The 7,396-nt window shown below is 41.3% G+C and overlaps 1 protein-coding gene across 7 annotated transcripts in view; it reads left to right on the top strand.

Moving 5' to 3' along the window:
* Positions 1-7,396, top strand: part of ZFAT (zinc finger and AT-hook domain containing) — a 226,156-nt gene that overhangs the window by 187,238 nt on the left and 31,522 nt on the right. The window lies entirely within an intron of this gene.

Below are 7,396 nucleotides of genomic sequence, written 5' to 3'. Positions count from 1 at the left end.
TCATCCAGGTGAATCTGAAGCTGGCTCTCTCCTCATCACCGCATGCTCCAAGAGTGCCCTGCCTCCAGAGGAAACAACAACCACCTCTGGACGATGCATGTGCGTAAGCTACTAGAGATCCGATTAGATATTTAGCTTACAGTAACTCAGATGCGTGTTTAAACGGCTACCTCAGCCACCCTGGTTTGCTCTATGGGATTCCTTTGATATTCCTGTAAGATTTCTTGATATTGCTCTACCTTTTACCCTGTTTCCGCCCTACCCCTGTAATCAATAAAGTTCTCCTTTGAGACCGGTGTGGGAGACTTATTGAGGGGTGGGTCTAAATTATGCCAAGGAGGCCCCTTAGGCCTGTGGACTAAGGGAGGCTTCCTAATCAGCCCCTGACTTGGGGAAGTGCCCCAAGTGCTGGTATTGGGTCTAGCACCCATTGGATGATCAGGCCTGTGTTTTCCAAGGTGCGCAGAGCCAGAAGTGAGTCCAGAGCCTTGGATGGTGGCAGCGGGAACCCCAGGCTAGCGGGTGTGCTCCAGGGAAGGGGTCGGCCGGACGGGAGGCACCCTAAGGGAGGCACTCGGAGCCTGGAAGGTGGTTCGGCGCAGGGAGGTGGGCGGCTCAACGCAGGAGCGCCCCCTACTAGCAGCGGTACAAATACGTGCCACAGCTGTTTGTCCCCAAGGAAATGCACGTGCTTGTCTAGACATGCCCAAGGAGTTTATGCCACTCTTAATCAATTGATCTGATTTTCAGATTATAATTTAGGACCCTGGATGGCCAGGGTACCCAGTCTAATACAGTTGAAAACAGATCATGCCCACTTAGCTGTAGCTGATTTGTCAAGCTTCTACGGGATAGGACTGGATATGAAATAAGAGGTTAGATGGAGAGAGGGTAACCAGGAAAGTAGGAAATGCCTGATATTCAGGATTAAACATCAGAGCTAAAGCAGCAGTAAAGGGGGAGAGAGACATGTCAGAACAGTGGTCCCCAGCCGTCCAGCCCTGTGCACTGAACGAGTAGTGTGGGATCAGTCTCTGATCTGTAGCCTGCAGTGGAATCAGCACTTGGGGTGGATCCACAGTATGCCAGATGTGACTGTGTGCCCACATCCACCCATGTGCTGGCTTGATCTAGCATGCAGGGCTGTATCTTGTGGCCCACAGGGCTCTCCAAAAGTCTGGAAGTTGTCTTACTAAAATTTGAAAGACATCTAGAATAAGCTATAATTTTTAGATAAATATATTTTTCTCAATGAGATGCTTTTCATTCCTTTTGCATCATATCTCTATTTCAAGCATTTACTGTGCAGCAGCTCCCCCCTGAGCAGTTTCTGGACCTGTGGGTTGCCCAGTGGGCCAAGTGACACAAACCTGCAGGCTAGCTCTGACCCGCAGGCCAGAGGTTGAGCACACACATGTTAAACTGTTATTTACACACTTATTAATAGCCTGTGATGATTTGATTAACTGCTGTTGTGGTAGTTCCATTTTAGGTTAAAAGTTTCCATGCAGCTGACTTCCTGCATCCTTGTTATAAATAGTGGTCAGTACTACCGGTTGCTTGTTTTCCACCACTTAATTTTTTATTACTTATTTAGAAACCACAGTTCTTTCTCTGCGAAGCAGTTGAAGTTCCCAGGAGCTGCGGGAGGAGACGGGTACAAGTCTTACTATTTCCCAAGTGAAGTTTTGCTATTGTAAACTTGGCAGACAGACCAAAGCGAACAATCTGACCATGCAATCAGATAGCTTGTTCAGTATAAAATGTATTTAGAGATTCAGGAAACACAAAGCTCATACAGTTCTGGTTCCTGAAAGGGTTGGGGAGGGGGGAATAAACCAGATTAAATATTACATTGCATTGTGTTGAAAGTGCTGAACTCCTTGATAGAGTTGAATTTCTTCCTTTTGTTTCTGATAATTTCTAAGTACTTTTTGCATTTTGAATAGAACATACAAAACTTTTTTTTTTTAAATGCCTTTTGGGAACTTAACATTTTCCTTTTTGTTAAAGAAGAATAGGTATCAGAATAATGGTATGGTATCAGATAATGAATAAAAACGCATTCTCCTAAGAAACATTATTTCTAAAAAGCATTTCCAAATCATTTGTTTTACAAAGAATCTTTGTATACCCGAGACATGAAACCAGGTTTAAATAACACTAAAACTGGGACACAAGCAAAAGCATTCAAAATTTAAAGCCTTATGCTCTACCTTTAACTTGTATTTTAGAGAAACGGTATCATTAAGGTGGCAGACTGAAGTAGCCTTACCTGCACAAGTCTTATTTCCCCTTGTTGTCACAGATCTAGAATGGCCTAAAGTTGGACATTTCTGAATTTCCAAGAGGATAGGAGTTATCAGTTTGTGAAGCTGCTAGTTTGCAGTAGTGCAGGGCTGTACAGTTGGCAGCCCGTGTGTCTCACAAGGTTACATTGCAGCCCCGAGGCACCCACTGAGCCACCACTACCGTCCATTGCTCTGGCTGCAGAAGCAGCTGGGTCTTCAAGCTCCCTCTCCCGCTGACTTCCCCTTCTTTGTGCCTGGGTCAAGGTCACGTAGTGTGTCACAGCTCATAGTGCTGGAGGAACCTGCGACCTTGGGCACCTGAGGTGCCCCGTTAGAAAGCTCTGCTGGAGTTGAAGATTGGAATGGGAAATACAGTTGTTGCAAATATGGTGATACGTAGTTGCATTGTAACTAAGCCCTTGTCCTGAAATAACATCATAGAGACAGGCCCGGCACCCATGTAGAAATCCAGTAAGTCGGTGGATATCTGTGTGGGTCCAGGAAGTTTGTCTTAATGAAAATTGTTGCTGGGTAGCTGTTTAGTCAAACTTTATTTACCTTTGGGAGCCAAAATAACTGCACTTCTGAATGGGAATAAAAAGAGCAGTTTTTCTTTTTCATTGATGCAAAATAAAACATTAAACATGGAAGAATAAAGGATAGATAATCTTGGGGTGAAGGCACTAGCTTGGGCTGAGGAGAGCCAGTTTCCTTGCCTATTTGAGCTGCGGATTTGTCTCTGTGCCTTGGTTCCCTCATCTGTAAAATTAGAGTACCATGACCACCTGCTGCAGGAGTGCTGTGAGGCTAGATTCATTAGCGTTTACACTCAGCCATTATGGTGATGAATGCTTCATAAGTAGATAAGAATTGCTATTTTTGGAATCATCAAATCCTGTGCATCTGGTCCCCGTAATCATTTTATAGAGCATGAGAAATAGGAGATAGTACCTTGGTAAGAAGTAAGGATGGGAGAGGATAGGAGGGCAATCAAGACATTGTTTAAATGACCCCATGAGATAGCATTGAGTATTTTAAATTTCCAAAATCGGGCCTTTCCCCTCGTAGTTTGGATTTGTAGTGCTCACTGTCTTTTCCCCTGAGAGAGTACAGTCTGAAAGAGAGTATAATAGTTGAATGAGACAAAAAAGCAAGTCAAGGCAAAACTGATGGGTGATGCAGGGTAACAAAGGTAGTAGGATGTATACAGTTCACATCTTGCCACTTGATTATCATTTTTTATTGCATACAACATATACCTTTTCTTTTCTTTTCTTTTTTTCCCCAAAATCAGTCACTGGAAGTTGGATTGTGTATTATATGCAAAGAAATATAGTAAGAGCAGTTTCTGTTGCTTACTGGGCAAAAGCAGAAGTAAAGGCGGCCTACAGACTCCAGAGAGCAGAATAATGAGCAGGCGCAGCTCCCCAGTTGCTACTGCTCAGTTACTAGAAGGAAAGGTCCTGTTTTTGTCATTCTGCCTTTAAAAACAAGGTGCATATCTCATTCTGAGCTGCACTGTATGCAACAAAATATGGTAGTCTCTCTCAAGACACCTTTGACTGTTTGCACATGTATAAAGGCTCATTTTTTTAAAATAGTAGAACTTGTGTATGAAATCTTCAGCTCTGATATTTGACTTGTACCATAGAAAAGTACCAAAAAGATCAACAAAGTGTGAAAGAAAATGATTTAAAACAAGGCAAAAAGGAAATCTAGTGAATATTAGACAATGTCTGCACTGGACTTTTCCCATGCTGAGCTTTGCTCTGTAGAGGCCACCTTCTGAAATGGAAACAGTCATGACTGGTTTTGTGCTTTGGGTGAGTAAATAGCACTGCTGAGTGACAGTGGTAATTAGCCCTCCCCAAAATTGCATAAATCCAGCTGTCACTTCTGGTTCAGGCAAAGCAAGTCAGCATGTTTTAAGGGTGTCACTGCCTAGTACAGATGACCTTCAGTGCATAGATTATATATTTGATTAGACTTCTTTCTTGACCTGTTGTCCCATATATTACATACCCTTTCTTGCTCCCCAGCCAGCTCAGGGTCACGTGAGTTGCCTTAGAGCCCTTGATTTATGACTGCATTGTTGAAGTGGTCAATACATTACATTTATGTGAAATATTTTGATTAAAGTATTAAACTTTTTCTAAGCTTCCCGGAAATGTGTAGAGTACAGAGAGATACCATGCTGATCATCAAAGTAATTACACAACCAAGTTATACCCCTATTATTTTATTTTTTAGACTGCTATTAGAATTAATACCAGCAGATAACGGCCAAAGAGCAGATATTTTCAGCCACTTCTGTTTTATTGAACTGTTTAATTTGAAATTGAATTTTAACATGTTTCTAAGTAATAAAGGAAATTAGTAATGTAACATTACATGGGAGTTAGCACAGAGCTCAAGGATATCTTGCAGAACATCATACCAGCTATTTTCAGTTTTTTAAAATTGCTTTTGGACCCCTGGTGTTTCACTCAGGGAATCAAACTAAAGGAACATGATGTGGAGAAAATTGTGTGGTTAAAATCTGAGCCTGGGATTCGGGAGACCTGGATTCTGTCCCCAGCTTTGTCTCAGATTTCCTCGGTGACCCTGCATGAAGCATTTATCCACTCTTTGGCTAAAATGGGGATAAGGCACTTCCCCTTTTCTGTATCTTTCTTCCCCTTTTATCCTTGTCTTTATAAGTTTATATAAGTTGGCTCTTGGAAACAGGAGCTTTCACTTTGTTTCTGTGCAACCTTTTACGCAGTGGAGTCTTAAGTCACAGCTGGGAGCTCTTAGTGGTATAGATATTATTATTCCCAAAGGTTCAAAGCATGGACCAGTGCATGTATGGAACATGACAGGCCCAATTTTTATTAGTAGTAGTGCATGTGTGTTAGGTAGAAATAAGTGTAATGCCTATCTCACTGGGCTAGTAAGTCAGTAAATTAATTGCTTGGAAAGTGCATTGAGGTCCCTTGACAGAAAAAGGAAAGAAAGTGCAAAGTATTCATGTATATCATTCTGCTGCAGGCACAAATATTTGTGTCCAAAGTAGATAAGGTATGTCATTCACTGACCTTTTCTATATATCGCCCAACTAGTTAATGAATTGAGCAGAAATTAATTTTCTTGGGCTTTGATGTCTATTAACTGACACAAAGTTATACATTACCAACTTGATTGCATATTTCCATTTGTTGTTCCTTAATTAAAGTCACAATGACAAAGGTTGGAGCTTTAATTAATGTAGTGTATTGTTATAATACTTTTAATTTAAAAGTAATGTGGAAAGGTCTTTCTCCTAAATGATTCTTTATTAAAGGTTGATGTGGAATTAATATTTCATTTCATTTTTGTAGCTGATGATATCTTTGTCCTAACCTGAACCGAAGTACAGAAGTTTGCTTTTGTGCATTGTTGCATATCAAGACCTTTAATAAAGAAGCAATTTCAGTTAGTATAAAAGCTGAGGATTGAGCATCTGCTGTAATAGGGTAATTTGATAAAGATGGGGGGGGTGATCTTTGAAGGCTAATAAGAGTCATTGAAAGAACCTAGCAACTAACTTTAACTTTACTCTGTATTATCAAAATAAAACGTTTCATTTCATGCCACCTGCAGAATATCACGTTAGTTTTTCATTACTGTAAAAATGAGCATCTTTTCTAGTCATGTCATTCATGGAATACTATGAACAATGCAAATGTGGCAGATCAGCATTTGTATCAAGCATTGATCAGTATTTGTATCGAGCATGTGACCAGTTGTGTGGCAAAAAGTGGCTGACAGTATCTGCCAGGACAATGGGTAATAATGGGCAGAGAACCATCTGGTGGCACAGGACCTTAAACAGCATGAGGAACTTTCTGGTTGTATTCATTTTAATGAGGTCTGGACATCTGATGCGACATTCGATAGTATTTAGATTATTTCCATTCTGGTTTAGTGTCTGAAGGAAAAAAGACAAATGCTTATTTGCATAATTATGTGCATCTTAGATCTGACATTTGACCAAATGACTTTCATAAGAAAAGCATGCAAAAGCCGGTTTAATCTAGTGTAGAAATTAGAAGCTTGTGATTTTGTCATGCTGGGTTTTTTAATTATGGTGCTAGAAGCTCAGAGAGTAAACAATGGCCCGTATTCCTGTAAAGACCACAAAGAAAATACCTATGCTTGCACTTTTATATTTTAAAATAAGCAAAAGGTTCCAACTCACAGAAACCAAACTGTTTTGGAGGAAGAGGCACTTTTGTTGTTAGCTTTGTCACTATATAAGTCCAAGAAAGGTGAACAGCCTTACTCAATCACTTGGTGCTGTTAAATATGATGAGGCTAGACAGCCACCTTAAAGGATTTTTTGAATTAATAAGATACACAACCAACTTGGGGAGAATTTAGTGAAATTTTAAACCTATTTTAAAAAAATTGCTAAACATTAACTAACAGAAAAGTGCATTCCTCACAAAAACACCTCATCCCAATAGAAATTGCATCCTTCTCTGAAGGCAAACAAGAAGGGGGCTTATAAGGCAAATGGGAAAACAAAATCCAGTGTCTACAGCTGCTGAGGCCCCAGTCCTGCCGATTATTGCTCTTAACTTCTGGGTGGATGTATAACTGGGGAGATAGCTTCTGAGGGTCTGAATGTGGTTTGAAGAGATGGACCTTACAATCTAAGAGTCTATGTTTGGCACTAGCTGAAGTTTCCCCTTGGTTTCCAGTCGTTCAAGGGGTGGAACTTAATGACCTTAGGGGTCCCTTCCAGCCTGACTTTCTTATGAGGCCATGAATCTGCTGAGGAAGGCTGAGAGCTAGGAGAACACGTTAGCCTTTCCAGCCTTGGCGCTCTACCTCAATATGTCAGCAGTGCCGTATTGAGCTAGAGAGCCAAGGCTGGAAAGGCTAACGGTGTGCACGCAAGAGCCGTAGAATGCGTCTGCCATGCCCAAGTCAAGAGCTGGTTGGCAGGAGAAAACGGGGATAGGGAGTGATCAATGGAGGGACTTGCCTTATGACTTTTCCAACCTTCAGTCAGTTGACATCCAAGAGGACTAATGGTTAGTAGATGGTCTTGCTCATGGACTTGCCTAGAGACTGAAGGG

This window comes from Alligator sinensis, unplaced genomic scaffold (genome assembly GCF_000455745.1).
Source record: "Alligator sinensis unplaced genomic scaffold, ASM45574v1 scaffold651_1, whole genome shotgun sequence".
Taxonomy (NCBI): domain Eukaryota; kingdom Metazoa; phylum Chordata; order Crocodylia; family Alligatoridae; genus Alligator; species Alligator sinensis.
This window is presented reverse-complemented; position numbering and strand designations above follow the sequence as displayed.